The sequence below is a fragment of the Felis catus genome, chromosome B4 (genome assembly GCF_018350175.1).
Source record: "Felis catus isolate Fca126 chromosome B4, F.catus_Fca126_mat1.0, whole genome shotgun sequence".
Taxonomy (NCBI): Eukaryota; Metazoa; Chordata; class Mammalia; order Carnivora; family Felidae; genus Felis; species Felis catus.
Window position 1 is genome coordinate 45,788,130 of NC_058374.1, and position 17,174 is coordinate 45,805,303.

Here is a 17,174-nt window from a genome sequence, read left to right on the forward strand (position 1 = left end):
CGCTGCTTTAAGGACTTAGAAGACACCGATGGATGGGTAAATCACCTCCTCATGAGCAAAGTAGCGTTCAGGTTTCCAAGTTCAGCAAAGCAGTGTTCCTATTAGGTATCTAATATGAGTTGAACTCCTTTTCACGGTCAGGTGTCCTAGCTGAACGTGGGTCCGTGCCAGTTTCTGCTACTATTGGATTTTAATGAGAACTCTTTCTTGTTACTAGGATGCCATGCTTCTACTGTGTTCACAGCTGCTGTGTTAAAAAACAGGTGTCTCTTATAATCCTCTGACTGGATCAGTTTGCTAGGCTGGCAAAGCCTCGTTATTATAGTTTTTATTTATTTATCTGTGCCCCACATAGGTCAGACCCTGCCAGGAGCTGTTGGTGAGCGGGATTAATGTGAGAGAAGATGGTGGCTCTCCTTGGTGGAGGTTTCTGTGAAAATAATCCATCTAAGATCTCACACCACAAAGACAGAGCTAAATAAAACCATTCGGGATACGAATCACAGGGGAGAACAGCCAAAAGAAGGATAGTAAATGAATAGTTCTGCCAAGTCACCTCTCTGTCATTCTTCAAAGGCCAACCTAAAGCCAGTGCTGCCACAAACGCCATCCAGGACTAAGGGGCGTGAGTGATGGCCCTTCTCTGGTCCCTGGCACCGTAACAGATTCATCCGCTGGTGCTTCTTAAGGCTGCTGGTCCCTAAGCTTCTGGAAGGCAGATGTTCTGTCTTCTCAGGCCTGGAAGGCAAGCTGGGGTCCTGCCGCACGCCTCATCCCTCTCACCCTGTTTTTTCTCTTCTCCGTCCTCACTGGTACTGTCTTCCCTCCGGCCCCAGATTTTTCAGGAGTCTGCCACCTCACCGTCCTACCTCCGTGCCCTACACTTTCCAGTCCAACCCACGGTGATTCTTTGCCGGCTAAAATTTGGTCCCGTGAGTTCCTTTTCGACGCCGCCCGTCAGGATGAAACCCGGCCCTTCATCACGGAAGGCCCGGTGCACTCTTCCTTTCCGGAACCCTTCTCCAACCTCCCCCTCCGTATTAGCTTCCAACCAAGACCTGCTCTTCTCTCAAACCACATAATGAGCTTAGTGCCTGGAATCTTCCCCTCATTCTTTTTCCGCCTGGTAGCCAGCCTGTCACCCAAAGCCCATTTCTCAAGCTTTCCGTGTTGCTGATAGGCACAGCGTCCTTCGACTCATTGAACATGCCTGCTGTTGGCAGTGAATTCAGCGAGAGCCCATGGGGAGCAGGAGTCTGAGGGATTCGTTTTTTATGTTTCCAGTGTTCAACACAGTGCTTGGCACAGAGAAGGTCCAATGTATGTTAGCCGAATAGAGTTTTTTTTTTTTCAATCAACAAGTATTTATTAAGCTTCCGTCATGGGCTCAGTGGGTGCCAGGCTCTGTGATACGTAAGTGGGAAGAGGAACACCTTGCACAGTCGAAATCCTGAGCAACTAACCCTTAAAGGTAGAGGAAGGAAGAAAGAGAGCTCACTTTCGTTGCAGTGTGAGACCACGAGGCAAGGCTCTCTGCATTGTCATACCCCGTACCCGAGGTGCTCGTGAGAGACTTCAGCGCCCGACACACACACCCACAGGACCCGCTCACACTTTCCCTCTTGATTGCCCACCTTCCAGAGAGGAGCACAGATAGCTGGAGAAGGGGCTCCAGGACCTTTAGGCCAGATGTGAAGGGAGAAGCATGGCAAGCCCCAAATGAGTAAACGTATATACTGATCTGCCCTCTTTCTTGGCTCGGCTCGGGATGCCCCTGGGTCCGGGAGAGAGAGCTGATAGCTGTGTGTTGCCGCCACGTGCAGCCTTGACATCGTTGGCCGTGATCCTCTGGGAACCAGCGGCTGGTCGCCACTGCGGGGGGCTGCCCGTCGTCCCCTCCCCTCATTCCTCTCCCGGCTGGTTGGCAGAGAGAGCCTGAGAGAGCAGCACGGCTTCCTGAGCCTTCTGTGAAGTCTGTGATTGCCTTGCCAAGTCAAGGGAGGAATCTGACCCTGCGCTTGGGTCAGCCCTTTTCAGCTTTCTCCTCCTGATCCCGTGTTCTGTTCTGTCTCCACTTATCTGAGCCGCTGATCTCCTTGGAGCTCTTATTTTACTCCCAGCATGTTGCCCTGGGGGCCTAAACTGGGGAGAACACCTGAGTGTGCCACAGGACTAGAAAAACAACTCAAAGCCATGTCTTAGGGGCCGGATGACGGCCTCACCATTTCTCTTCACACTGGACAACTCAGTGCTCCTTACTTAAAGAGGAGGCTCTTAGGAGAGTGTGTTAAGGGTTATGAACAGTCTGGTAAGTGGGAAATGGACCAAGAGGGAAAAGTCAGGTATTTTCAGATACAAGCAGACATCCCTAGACCTTCCACACAAGCCCAAATGTCTCATTTTCTTATTCTTATTCTGCCATTAACATACAGCTGGGATGTGGGGCATTGGGGATATGGGAAAAGTTTCAACTTCCTGAACCCAAGCAGACCCCAGCAAAGGTTCCCCAGACTGTCACCTGCCAGGTTTTCCTGGGTACCTGTGGGGGGGGGGCACTCTTTTCCAGACCCACACTGCAGCTGCCAGGCTAGCCCTCCCGGCCTCCATCTCAGCTCTGCTGCAGGGGACCCGTCTCCACACTGCTTAGAGTGTCTAGGCCTTTCTGTCCCCGCCGGCAGCCCGAGGTTTCCCTGGCCTCTCTCAGATCGGCTCCAGGAGGGGTGGTGTGCAGGTCGGGAGCTGTTACAGCCACACTGGGGAGCAGCAAGGGCATCGGCCAGCGTGTTCCCAGTGCAAGCACACGTTTATGGAACTGCTGAGGTGGGGGTGGGCACTAATGGTGCACCCTCGGGAACATTCCGCGCATCCGCCTCGTAACGTCCAGGACAGAGTGGTGCTTTCTGGTTTCCTCCCACCGCTGCTGTCCTTGCTCAACCTCTCCACTGCCGAGGCTGTTGATTTAGAGGCCATTTCTCTCCTGTCCACTTCCCTTTCCTTTCCTTCCAGCCTCAACAGACCCAGGAGTAGGCTTACGGTTCAGGGCACACGGGAGCCTGGGGCTTAGCGCTGCTGAGACCCGGGGTTCCTGATGACTAATATGCCCTAGTCTCATCTTGAGTCCCATTTGGTTCTGTGAGGAATCACAGTCCTTGTTCTCTTAGGAACATACTTTTGAACCTCCACAACTGTATTAGGGCCATCAGTCTTTGTTTTCACTTGCAGTTGCTTCCAAAGCGACCTCCCCGGGAGCACATTTCAGGATGCTTTTCTTTTCTTTTCTTTTCTTTTTTTAATTTTTTAAAACGTTTACTTATTGAGAGCGAGCGCGCGAGCGAAAGAGAGAGAGGGTGAAAAACAGAGTGCAAGCGGGGGAGGGGCAGAGAGAGAGGGAGGGAGACACAGAATCCGAAGCGGGCTCCAGGCTCTGAGCTGTCAGCACAGAGCCAGACGCAGGGCTCGAACCCACGAACTGTGAGATCATGACCTGAACCAAAGTCGGACGCTTAACCAACTGAGCCACCCAGGCGTCCCTGAGGACACTTTTCTTAATGAGTTGTTGAAATATAAACAAGAGGAGAATAGCAAGTTCCCATGCAATTGTGTGGGAGGGACACCCCCCCCCCCCCACCACCACCATGAGAAGTTACCACATTTTCCAAACCCTAAGTGGTGATGTGTGATCTGGTGAAGGACTCCTCACTGTTTTTTATTTACGTTGCAAGCCTTACCAAAGGGTATGCTGTTATATTTTAATAAATCACTTTTATCGAAAATAAAATCCTGTGAGATCTGAGCTGTTGAGGAAGAGCCTCACCTCCAACCAGTCTTCCAGAGTGGCGAAGGTGATGCCCCGTGACCTAGATACCACCCCGCGGTGGGTCTTTTCTGAACTTGTTCCATTTTGACGACCCCTGGCTGGGACCGAGAAGGATTACTGAGTATGTTTGTCTTTCTTCTGGATAGAAGTCGCAAGGACACTTAAGCCTGAATGCTTCAGGGCAGAATCTGATCAGAGCTGAGATCAGGAAGAAATTTTCCCCCTGGGGGATCAGATTGCACAATGGCCCGGCCAGGTGTGCTACCTCTGTTAAACAAACACGCACGAGCACATGTCACCTCGCTGGCCATCTTTGGGACAGGCTGTTGGACCTCATGGGCCAGGGGTCCGACTCCTTTGGCAGGTCCTGCGCTCGACGATGGAAGGCGACTGCCCCATGTATTCCGGCACTTGACTTTCCTCCAGCTTCCTGTACTGAACTCAGGGTCGTGTCTTCAGACCCTCAGAACTCTCCGCAGCTTTGCGGGAGACTTCACGTGGGGGTCTAGGTATATACACAGCCACGCACATGTGCAGCACATCTTTGAGGAGTTTTCTGTAAACTCGCTGCGCCTCTCCTGGGCATTACTGTAGTTCCTACACCGCATCAACCCCATGTACATTCCCAGAACATCAAAATACTGTTCACAACCAATAGTAGAATTCTTTACCATAAGGCCCACGGTTGACGATCTCAAGCCTGCCTTGTGGGCGGCTTCGAAGTCCGATCCAAAAGTCCGATCATGGACCTTTTCTTTTCCTTTCTCTTCTTTTTTAAGGCCCTGTCTGTGCTGCCTCTTGCGCGGTGAGATAATTACCAGCGATTCCCAGGCTCTTCTTCCTCTGCGTCTCTATCTCCTGTGGCGCACGACTTCCTTGTCTCTCTATTATTAGCCTACTTAGCTTTACCATTCACTTCCCCACCTCTCCCTGGTTCCCCCCTCATCTTCTTCCAGTCGTTGTTTTCCCTTCACCTCTGTAAAGTCATTTTGGGGAGCACTCTCCTTGTTCTGTTCAGACAGAAAGCTGCTTTTTCTTTATCCCAGTACAATTAAGTAGTTTCTCCTTCATCTCATCATGCATTCATTCATATGCCCCAAATAGCAAGCAGTGCCCTCCCATGCATCATGTCTGGCTGGCGAACCTTTAAAACAGGAGGTGCCCAGGTGACCCCCACCTCCCCCACAGGTGTGCTGTATTCCCAGGACTGCGGGCTCCGATGCCCTTCCGGCCAGCTCCCTCACCTGCAACACCATTGTGTGCTCTTTCTGCTTTTTGACGATTCTGCCCCAATCACGTTCCTTTCCCAAATTACCGTTTTAGTACTTAATGGTTCACCTTGGTTCGCTCATTCTGTAGTTTATTGTTTCCCTTTTCCCTCTAAGTTTTTCTGTTTCTTTGGGGAACACTGATATTCCTGTTAATTAGAGATTATGCCAGTTTTCATTACCTAAATTTGCTAAATGGACATAATGGTGAGTGTTTGGCACTTACGGGAAGCATGCCCTTTGGAAATAGGGGAAGACAAGTGGAATTGGGGCAGCTCTCGGTATAACAGTAATTCCAGATTTACGGAAAGAAGTCGTTTGTGAGATTTCTTACACAGTAAAAGCTTGAAAGTAACTCTCTTCCTTGTAATTTATGCAGCTCTCCGTTTGGGTAAGAAACCCAGTTTAAATGTAAAAGTTTTTCAAATAGAGGACTGAGAAATTGTCATTATTGCTTTAATTTTGACAACTAATAATTAATTTCTGTCGGTTAAGAGTTTTAACGTTTATGATACATTGCGGTTTTAGCCAATTGGGAATTATAATTTTTGGTCTTATAGCAGAGTTTATAATGTGGGCTGTGATGTATTTAAGTGGCAACAGTGCATTTCTTTAAATAGGCTTTCCGATTCAGACTTTTACTGAGGTAGCCATATCCTCTGACGCTTTATCACTACCCATTTGTACGGTTTTTTGCTCTAAGGGTAGTTTCATCCTGTTTGCGACATACCCTGCTCTGGGAATAGATAGAAGAAGTTGAGGGAATTTTGTTTGAGTCATACTCCCATCAAAGAGCAACATCATTTTGGGAATGAAAGCAGAGAAGTTCTCACTCTTCTAAAAATAATGGGGAGAAGATTTAGGGAGGTAGCTTATAGGATCAGTTTTAAGACCAGGCCAGGCATACACGCGAATTCCCTCTTTGTAAATGAGAAGTGGCCTCTAATAGCTTTCATATGGTTAGGTGAGCAGGTGAAATTTTATTCCACGCAAGGCGCGACGCTTCCATAAGTACTGCACTTCGAAACTTGCCCTGTGGAGTTTTTAAAATGTTCTTTTCAGGGCGCTGGCTCCGTTGGTAGAGCACGTGACCCTTGATCTCGTGGTCGTAAGTTCAAGCCCCATGTTGGGCATAGAGATTACTTAAAAATAAAATCTTAAAAAAAAAAACAACCTCAAAATGTTCCTTTCAGGATTTTAATCATGGATATATAATAAAACAAAGAGCAACTTACATCTTATTAAAATCATGTGTGCTTTTTGGAGAGGTGAGGGAGCAGGGATTGTGGATTTTTCTTGCTTTTCCTTATCTGCCTTGCTTCTCAGAAGTGATGGGAATGACCCAAACCGTAAATGTCGTTGAGGATGTCTGCTTCCCAGGACAGGAACCACCCCCACCCCCACCCCAACTTGTATCTCAGTTGGTCCTGAAGAGGAGGAGCGGAGAGAGCTGTTGATTTTTTTTTTTTTTTTTGGAACTCAGTTTTAGCCTTCACCGCAGGTCCAAAACCATGAGGACTTACTAGCTTAGACCTGGGAGCCAGCGGGGTTTAGCGGTGGGGTAGAAAATCGAGATTCTGGCTCAAGGCACTGCTATTATAGTCTGAGAGTTGTTTAACAGGGCTCTAGTTGGAAGCCTCGTTTCTCTCTTTTCGTTAAACGTCGGTATGCCGTGCAGTGCTTGGGACAAGCCGCGTCGTGATGTTTATCCGGTCAGTTCTGACGGCCGAGCACGTGTAATTCAGACGGTAGTCGTGAGGATCGCTGAATGTAGATATTTGGAGCTTCAGTGTTTAGAAATTTAGGCTCCAACTAGAACCCCGGTCTCCTGACACCCAGCCAGCTTACTGATTTTTAATTCAGTCGTTGGTTTTACTTCAGGCTTTATGTTCAAAATGACAGATTCAAGTCACATCACTCTAATTAGTGGGAAGTTTGTTTGTTTTAATCAACCAGGTGGACTAAGTGAACGGATCTACTTTTCATTTGGGTGTTTTTTGGTCGTGAAGCAAAACCACAAACTCAGAAGCTCTTACATGCTTCACGTTTGTTTTTTGGGTCTTGTTTTTTGTTTTTGGTTTTCTGTTTCTGAATTCAGAGTGAATTAAGGATGGTGAAGTAGGAAATAGAACATAATACAGCATCCACTCCTCTGTCTTGCCACCTGCACTCCCATCGGGTGTCGTGGGGCTCATTTTAAGGTGAGAGTTCCATGCCGCCTCCTTGACCACCCTGTTTCCTTCTGCCAAAAAAATATCGCAAGGTTTTAATTTCACAGTGCACTTTAACTATAGAAAGGAACCAACTCCCACCCCAAACCGAATTGCCTTCGAGATCCTATTAAACAGCGAATGCCCTGAACACCAGTATATGAAAATGCTTTTCTCGGATGAGCTCAAAGCATTTCATCCTCCAAATAAAATCTATCTGCTCGCACTTAGATTGTTCAAAGGCAGATGGTAGGCAATTGAAACGGAGAGGCAAGCTGGCAAAAGAAAAAATAAAACCACAAATATCTGAACATGAAGGTGATCTACGCTCTTGCCAAACCCCCTCCTAACTTCGTTAACACAGCAGTGTAGCAATTAAGTAACATGGGAACTCAGACTCATATGGCTAATACAATTGTCCTCCGTTAATGGGGTGAAACAAAGCTTGCATATAATATACAGCTCGCCAAAATGCAGAGCTAAAGGAGAGTTTAAGAGGGAATCAGCGGTGGAGCCCATCAACCATGCTACCCATACCAGACGAGCACCCGATTGGAATCTCGCTGACCCTTACCACGTATTAACAGTGGGGTCACTGAGATGAAATGTTGGCTGTTACAGAGTCGCCACGTCTTAGGAAAAGGGGCCGCTCAGCGATAGTGAGCTTCAGAGAGGCAGTAAAATGCCCTCGAGGTGAGGGGAAGGAAGGGGGTGAACAGAATGGCTCAGAGCACCGGGAGAGTCCACAGTAGCTGCTTTGTGGGAAACCCTGAATGAGCCAGGAGCAAACATTATTATTGCCGTCATACTGCTGTGGGACGGCCGTGTGATGAGACAGCCCTCTCGGTTCCCTTAGCCTTAAAACCGACCAGAGGACTTTGCAGCCACCAAAACCTGGCACTTGTCACTAACCTTGAACTTGAACACTCCGTGACAGAAGGGGAAGGGCGTGTGTGTCTCAGCTGCTGGAGCCGGGTGTCTGTGTGGCTGCTGTCTCGTAGCCGGCCATTTGTGGCTGTGCCGGGGCCAGGCTGTAGGGCCCCAGGGTGCGTGAGTGACAGGGTGCCGGTCCCCACTGCGGAGGGGGCAGCCTTCCGAAGCGGGTGGGGCTGGTGTGTGCGAGGGGGTGTGCTGGGCAGGATGTGAGAGGAGTTTACTCTGCTGAGCGGGAGTCTGGGGACGCGTGTGAGGAAGGCGACCGAGATGGCTCCCGACAGTGGGCTGGGTGTGGGAGACGAGGCTCCGACTGCCACCAGAAAAAGGCAGGAGGGATGCTTGGTATCGAAAGGAAACCACTGCGTGCAGCGTCAACCTTTTGCTGCCTGAGTAATGAAGGGGAGACTTGGGCGAGTTAGCCCTCCGTGTGAAAAGGCAATAAAATCAGGTCTTGAACTTTGTAGTCATACAAAGTTCGAATAACGAGGTGTCTGAGGGGCCGTGATTGAGAGGAAAATTATGGCGTGTGAATGAGTGAATGCGTTGCCTCGCAAATCAGTGTTTCTCCTCCCAAGCCCTCCACGTGGTTGTCCCAGATACACGGGTTTATCTCTTACATAAGAGAGCTTGTTGCATTTTATTGCTGTATCCCGTTTTCCACTGTTGTCTTGCCTCATGGTCCTGTGTCTGATCCTGGCCAGATGTCACCAGCGACTAGTGTTAGAATGGTTTTTTCTTTCCCTGCCTGGTCGGACGATGGCCCGCGGTTTCTCCCTTGGGATTTGGTAGTGATTCGCGACTGTCGTGAGTACAATGCAGCATAAAAAGCTCCGTGGTGGAGGGGCCATATCATGAAATTTGGTGAAGCCGGTGTTGTTTTTATTCTTCTGCCGATGCCGATCTATCCCAGGGAATGTGTCTTTACTCACAAAGAATGGCCTCTGTACCACCTTGCTCTAAAATGTACAAGGTCACGGTAATGCGCATCTGACGGGTTTGTCGGCTTTGACCTTGGGGACCGGCAGACCACCCCCGCAAGTACAACGTGTGGGATCAGCAAACAAGAGCATGCGCTCACACGGCCGGAGCATTAGCGTCCTTCCTTTTCCGCCTTGAGTTTGAACTTGTTGGTTCCATAGGCCACGGGACTTCGCTATATGAAATGCCAGAGGGTGCTCAAAGGCGAATGTGGAGGAAGAGGGAAAGCAGGATTCTGGGCCAGAGAGCAGATGGCCAGCTGGTGACCTCGGAAGGGAAGCTGAGGCTTTTAGAGTGAAAAAACTAGTAATTTTTTTAAAAGAGGGATTTTTGTTAAGTAGTACCATAGCTCCAAGTTGGAGAATTCCAAAAGCAGTCATTGATGCCTGCCCTCGAGGGTTTACGATCCAAAGAGGAGACAGCGTTTGTAGTTTAACGTGACGAAGGTATGCAGAAGTCAGCCAGAGAAAATGGAAACACCCTTGGTCCGCCACCTTCTGTGGCCCTGTGCGCTGTGGCTCTGGGCCTAGGGGATTTTTTAGATTTGTTTTTGATGCTTTTCCCCCACGATGACCTGGTTGTGCAACCCTACATTTGGAAGCCAGCTGCTTCCTGCTGCTCTTTTCCAGGAGAGCGTGAATATCCATCTCCCGGAGTGATGATGGAGACGAGGGTGGGGGCGGGGAGGGAGACTGCTCATCCTCGTCTCACTGTCCCTCATCCCATGTCCCGCATTCAGCTGGGAACCGGGCAGATGCTCAGGAGGCCTGTGGCTGTGTCCCTGCCTCGCTCGGAGTGGTGCTGGGGAGCCTGGTGGTAATCTGAGGAGGGACAGCCCTCCTAATGCAGGAGGGAAGCTGCAGCTCCTGTTGAAGGCATCGGATATGTCACGGGCTGTGCCGGTACAGCTAGGCCCCCTTCGGCTCCCGGGGCAGGCCTTGCCTCTTGGCATACACACATTTATTTATAGTCACAGACCTAGCAGCAGCCGCAGGGGTGAGCCTCGTTCTCCAACCTGCGGAAGTTGATCACCACGGGAAGCAAGAACCCCGGGATCTTTGTTGCCCCCAAACTACCTGCACTGCCCAGGTGGTTTTACGTCCATCTCCGAACTACCCAGAAACCATTCAGAGAGGACCTCGTAGAGATCGCCATTTGTTTTTGTGCTACAAAGGGCAAAAATAAAGGAGGCAAGCAAACAAACCAAAAAAAAAAAGCGCTCGGAAGTGCTTTAGTGGTAGTGGTATATATCTGAAAAGTAGTATACATCCCTGGGCGGGGACCTCTACGCGTTTCAGTCACTTGGAAAGAATGCACTCTTCCAGACATCATGGTACAGCCCTCTAAAGTTAGTTAGCACCTACTGTACCTTCACAGGAAATGCCAGTTTGAAGATGAGACGTGTGAGACGTGGAGCTTTTTTTCTTTTCCTCCCCCTAGAAAATAGGGGGAGTTGAGGAGCTCTGTGTACCTAGAAATGGTTAAAGGAGACGCTGCTGCAAAGAAAAAGTCGCCAAAGGCAAATGGAAGGCTCCTATCTCGCTCCCTGCCCTGTGTTTCTTGCCACAGTCTGGGGCCACTCACTGCTTGTTCGCGTCCCCTTCCTTATTAGTGTGCAGTGGGCCCAGGCTGGGTGATGGCTTGGAGATGACTGTGGACAGTCATTGGTGGAGACATTGTGAGCAGCATCCAGCATTGTCCCCTCTCCTCAGTTATTCTCAGCCTGGAATGCAGGAGCTGTTAGAGGCACTGCTCGGTCAGCCTGTCCCTCCCCACAACCCCCCCCTCCCCCATCATTGTGCTTTCCTAGAAGACTCCAGAAACTCCCTGAGGGCAGGTGAAAGCCCAGCTAACCCCAACGAGGCCACGACACCCTGTGTGATCCGGCCCTGCTTACCTCTCTGTTCTTGTCCCTCGTCTCTTGCCCTCGGATTCCCTTTACCCACACCAACTCCACAGGATCCCAGGAAGGTCCTCTCCCCTCCTGGTCTTTGCCCTTGCCATTTCTTCTTTCTGAAATATTCCTCTATCTTCTCCCAACTGACTACTCATCCTCAGGTCTCTCTCCCAGGAGCCTTTTCCTGGACTCCCTGGGTCTGGATGAGATGTCCTTCTCCTGTGTCTTCTGAACACTCATTTTGAAACTGCTTTCCCATGATTTTGTGACTGTCTCTTCATATCTATCACTTGGTAAGGAGCCCATTACATCAGGGCTCCATCTTGGTTTTCGTGCCTGGGACCACGGGGTGGGCATAGCGTTGGTGTTCCATGATAAATATTCGTGGAATGAAGGAACATTAGAAAATGTAGAAAATGGAATCTGGTCTTTGATTAATTCTCTGTTTGGCTTAGTGTCTGATACCGTACAGATCCTTCTTATCAGTTCATAAGACCCCACAGAACTCTGAGGGTGATGCGTATCCACAGTATTGTCTGATGCAGTCAGGTCGTTAGAAGTGTGCTTATGCAGGAACAACATGGAGTTTTTTATTTTTAGTTGTGACTTCAGAATCTTAAGTTATACATGAGCTGCAGTGGTTTGGTTTTTAAATTGAGTTTTTGCTTAAACTTCAATTCAAAACAAATGAACTGAAAAAAGGAGGTCTTCCTTATCATTTGTGCCTCCGTACAAAGGCTCTGTGGTTCTCTGGGTGTTTCCGTAAGACAGGAGAAGCTATCACGGATCAATTCTAGTTGCTGCCTTTGAGAAAAGAGAGGAAGATAGATGGGTCTGGGTTTGTGAGGAACCTTCCTTTTCTCCCCCCCACTCCTCCTCTCTCCCTCCGTCCCTCTCTCTCTCTCTCTCTCTTGCTCTCTGTGCCAGTAATTGCAAAGCTGAACTGAACTGCTGTTGAAAATCCACGTTCTTTCTTGGCTCTGAGTAAGAGAGCATAGGTAGCACGCACATCTATGCTCTTTGGAAACAGACATACGTACATAAATACGTGCACACGCGTTTACTCTGCTTTTGGCCTGAAGTGATGGCCCTACATGAAGACCTGTTTCTCATTTCTTAAGCAAATGGATAGTTACATTACGTTTATCTGAATATTTCTTGGTTAATTGACTGGGATGTAGCCAAAATCACATAGGACTTGGAGTCCGGTGATTTGGATTAATTGAACTAATACTTACTGAACACCTGTGATATTCTAGCCATATCGCAATTACCATGGTGAAGAAAGATAAGACCTCCGATTCGAGAGGCGTGCTGGATAATGGGGTCAAGCTCATGCCATTTCCTTTGTAACTTTGCGGGGGCAAATAATTTAACTTCCTTCAACGTCCCGTTTCTTCACTCTAAAATGAGGGGAGGAACACCTACTTTGTGGGGCTGCTAAGAGCATCTACGTGTTCACATTGTCAGATTCTGCCTGATAAACACCTGTTCCTCCTTGATGTTTCTCAGTGAGGTCGCCTCAGCCCTTTCCGACCTCCACTGCTAGAGATTTCATGCCTCAGCACCCCACAGTCCCTCAGCACCCCACAGTTCCTCGTGCGGTCTGCTGTGACACTTCACTCCTCACCGTACGCATCCTGTGCTTTGGGGCCTGCCCTTGTACCAGACTCTTCTGGAGGCAGAACTGGTATCCGCCCATCTGTGTAATCCCAGTCCCCAGCACAGAGTCTAGCACGCAGTTCTTGGTACATGTTTGCTACTAAATAAACTAAAGGGCAAGGTTTATGAATGATTAGGTACCACACGTTCTGTCTTACTGTTATAAGAACTTTGGGCGAGAAAACAAAACAAAAAGACTGGAGTGTCTTGAGGCTCTGGAGATCGAAGGAAAACCTGGTGTATTCAACTCTTATTTAAAAATTTTTTTTTTCTTTTAGTGTTTCTTTTTGAGAAAGAGAGAGGAGAGCGAGCGCGGGGGAGGGACAGAGAGAGAGGGAGAGAGAGAATCTGCGCTGTCAGCGCAGAGCCTGATGCGGGGCTTGATCTCACGAACCGTGAGATTATGACCTGAGCCAAAGCTGGACGCTGAACCGACTGAGCTACCCAGGCGCTCCCCAACGCTTCTTTTAAGATTATAATTGTGTGCCACTTTTTCCACGGTTGCTGATAAACAGAGTCAAGTCTGTTGGATCAGACATCAAGGTCAAGAAACCTCTTCAGGTCAGGGAGGAAGTCTACCTACCATATGTTTAACCTGAAGGTTAGTGCATGGTTTCACTGGCTAACAAAACTAGCGGAGGCGGGTGGTTGAGAACGAGAGGCTCATTTTGGTTATTTGATACTATGTTCACCACAAGTAACATGGCAGCACCTTCCCACTGGCTTCATCTCCTCTTGCAGAAAGAAGTGTGTTTCTCCTCTTCTCGGAACAGCTCTTTTTTCTACTCTGGCTCTACCGTTTTTTGTGGTTGTTGTCCATGTAGACAAGAGAATGGATACGAGTTATCAATAACATTTCAGTTGAAAAGAGAATGTTCTCCACTGTGGTGTGTGTGTGTGTGTGTGTGTGTATAAAATCTTCACATTCTCGGGGCGCTTGGGTGGCTCAGTCGGTTAAGCGTCCGACTTCGGCTCAAGTCATGATCTCGCGGTCCGTGAGGTCGAGCCCCGCGTCGGGCTCTGGGCTGATGGCTCGGAGCCTGGAGCCTGCTTCCGATTCTGTGTTTCCCTCTCTCTCTGCCCCTCCCCCGTTCGTGCTCTGTCTCTCTCTGTCTCAAAAATAAAATTAAAAAAAAAAAAGTTAAAAAAAAATAAAACCTTCACATTCTCAATGTGTGGGAAGCAAGGGTAAGTATTTTGGAAAAGATCATGCCTTGAAGGATTATTTTTTTCCCTTTACTCACCTCTTTGGCTATCAGCCTTGAAATCACAGGTCAGAAGGTTGTTGGAGAAGAAACAGCCACTCTCAGCCGTTGCGTATGGTGTTCTAAGTAGGGTAAGTTCTTAGCACTGGGTAGGTAGATGGGTGGGTGAATGGATGCATGTATTTTTGAGGGAAAAAAAAATTCCTTCCTGAGTAAAGCTTAGTAATTCTTCCCACTCCTTCTCCTTTCATCCCTTCCCTGGTTTCCGTGACTGGGGCCTCCTCTGTCCTTGTGGGGCTACCGTAGAGTTTACTTAGGGCATGTTAAATTGTCTTGATGTTTCCCTAGTCTATAAATAAGGGTATTTAAAAATGGGGCCATCATGGGATTTGGCCGTATTTACTATTGTCACTCTCTCCTCCTCCTCCCAGAGAAATGGCATATTCAGGAAGAATTCCCCTCATTGGTAATACACGTTGACTTGTGTCTTTCATAGACCACGTCTCCATCCTGGTGTCAGAGTTAGGGAAATGGACAGTTCCTTCCTTTCAAACATGCTTGTTCTAGGTCTGTGAATGGTCTGGGACAGTGGCCACACTCCCTTTGTCATATCCATCATCTTGACATCCTTTGGTTCCACACATCTTCCCTGCCTATTACACTTCTCAAGTTTACAAATCTCTTTTCACTGATTTCATTTTAGTTTGGCATCATGATGTAGTGGGACTAGCACTTGGCTGGGAATTAGGACTAGCTGCGCCCTTGGATAAGACACTCAGCATAAGAGGTAGTTTTTGCCTCTGTAAAAGTCGAGACATCCAATTTGATAGCTCTCTGGCTCTAAGGGCATTTTGACCTCTGATTGTTGAAAGGATGCAGGTGGGATTTTAATCTTTCATAGCTTACGCTTTCTGAGAGCATTTTGGTCAGCCAGCAGAGTGATGATTCAAAAAATCCTGTGTTCCCATGAGAAACAAAGGGAAACAGGCTGCTCCCTCCGATGGGAGCTGCTAGAAATAAAAACCCTACTGTTGTTTGATTGCAGGTCTCACGATAAGCTAGAAGCCAACTTGCAGAGTTGACCTGTGTATAGTATTTAATATCATCAAGGTATACATTTTTCTTACTTCAAAACTACTTTCGATGGCAGAGTATTTATTTCCTTTCTTATTTTTGGTTGTGAACCCCTTTGCCCTTTAGTGATGGTGTTCTAGCTGACCTCATGCAAAAAGATCCTTATTACGTGTCCAGCTAGGACAGGTACTGTGTCAGGGGAGCATCTCTCATATAATTTGACTCAGCCTGAACACATTGATTTTCTTGCAACCCGGGGATTAGACTCCTTCCATTGAAGCCTCATATGAGGGGAAGAACAGATCGCAAAGTGTGTGTTAAGATGATGGACTGTTGTTATTTTGCCTCCGGGCAGCAAAGTGATCTGCCTGGAAACTGATTTCCCCTATGGTGTTGATGATCTGCTTCCCCTCCTGGCTCGAATTAGAACACTCCTGCGGTCTCTTCGTTGGCCGTGCTACCTGTCAGGACCTGGCCGTAAAGCAACTGCCCATCTTTTCTAGCCTGGCTCCCTCGCCTGGAAGGATGCGGAGAGTGGCTCGTCCCTTCTAGTGAATTCAGACCTTTCCTTTCGGGACTGTTATTTGAGAAGGTGATGCTCTTCCATGATGATCCTTGCCTTCTGCTTTTCAAAGTCTTGAATACCATACATAGGTAGGTAGGAGACCCGAGGGTCCTCTGGGTCTGGTCCACGCTTCGTGGCGGCACGGGGGTGAAGCTGAGCTCTTCTCTGGAAGCCTGCTAGGCCAGCCCCTCTTCTCTGCATCCCACTGAGTCTAGACTTAATTTCTTTCTAATGTGGCAGCGTCCTTGCCCACCTGGGGAGAGGATAAGGACGATCTTTGTCATGCTGTAGCAGCTGTAAGCCACGTGTGTCTGTGTTCCGTAGCGGCGGGAGCACGTCAAATCCATTGGGTTTCTTCGTCTTTCAGGACACGTTTTGTTTGGCTCGTATATTGAGTAGCCACATATCCCACCTCTTCTCTTTTGCTATCATGTGCTAAAACTTTGGGTCCTGTGGCCTTAGACAGTCATTTATATAGCTCAAGTTATCTATTAATACTTTTTTGCAGGTTTCATGCCCCTTTCTGGTGGGCTTTGGGTATTTTTTGTTTTCACATATCCTAAACCACAATGTCCCGTGATGTAGAAAATCACGTGGTAAGACTGGTTAGGAATGGAAGATGCTGTCGATGATATGATGCTCATTTTCACCACTGGCTAAAGGCTTCAGACCGTCGTTCCGGTGTGTTTTGTTTACACTTTGATTGTCGAGGCTAATGGTTTTCATTTTAAAATTGTGCCTTGATTAGATTCAGCAAACCCTTGAAGAACACAAACTCATGAAATTTGTGGGAATTTCTACAAGACTATTTTAATCTCACGTTTCACAGGTAACACCAAGATTTGGCTACACTTTTTATACTGATGCCTCTATTATAGAGAAGATATTTAAATTATAGGGCAGCTAAGGTAAAATAAAAATGTAAAAAGAACTCAAATAAATGAATCTACTCATTCCTTCCCGAGAAATTTCCTTGTTCCTGTATTGCTGCATTTTTAGCCATAATGGGCGCTAGTCTACCACTAGACTGTATTACTTTCTATTTATCTGTAGGTTCGGGAAAGTAGGACTGGAAAGAGGAAAGGGGGCATCAGCTTTAAGACTACTTTTTCTTTAAAAAATTTTTTTAATGTTTATTTATTTTTGAGAGAGAGAGAGAATGAGCAGGGGAGGGGCAGAGAGAGAGAGAGAGAGTGAGGGAGACAGAATCCAAAGCAAGCTCCAGGCCCTGAGCTGTCAGCACAGAGCCCGACACGGGGCTCGAACTCATGAGCCATGAGACCATGACTTGAGCTGGAGTCAGACGCTTAACCGACTGAGCCACCCAGGCACCACTAAGACTGCTTTTTAAGTCTTAATGTCTGTAACTCCCATGTCTGAAGGAACTGAAGACAAACCGTGAGCCTGAGTTTAACATTGGTTTTCCTGGAAATGTCATCAGGATGTAGGCTCAGAAGCAGACTGCCCAAAGAAAAATTCCCTAAACAATTGCCTTTTTTTATTACGTTACCAAATTTCTTGCGGGATTCCACGCAATAGTATGTAGTTTGTAGAGTTGCCTC

At 48.0% G+C, this 17,174-nt stretch overlaps 1 protein-coding gene and 1 long non-coding RNA gene across 6 annotated transcripts in view; one reads left to right on the forward strand and one right to left on the reverse strand.

The window, feature by feature from the left end:
• The window catches only part of ETV6 (ETS variant transcription factor 6), a 315,993-nt gene that overhangs the window by 74,474 nt on the left and 224,345 nt on the right, over positions 1-17,174 (forward strand). The gene's annotated exons all lie outside the window — the stretch shown is intronic.
• LOC123386535 lies at positions 6,382-8,651 on the reverse strand. The gene is made up of 2 exons (XR_006600544.1): positions 8,208-8,651; positions 6,382-7,327 (listed from the first exon to the last, which is right to left on the reverse strand). It is a non-coding gene; the product is annotated as an uncharacterized LOC123386535 (long non-coding RNA).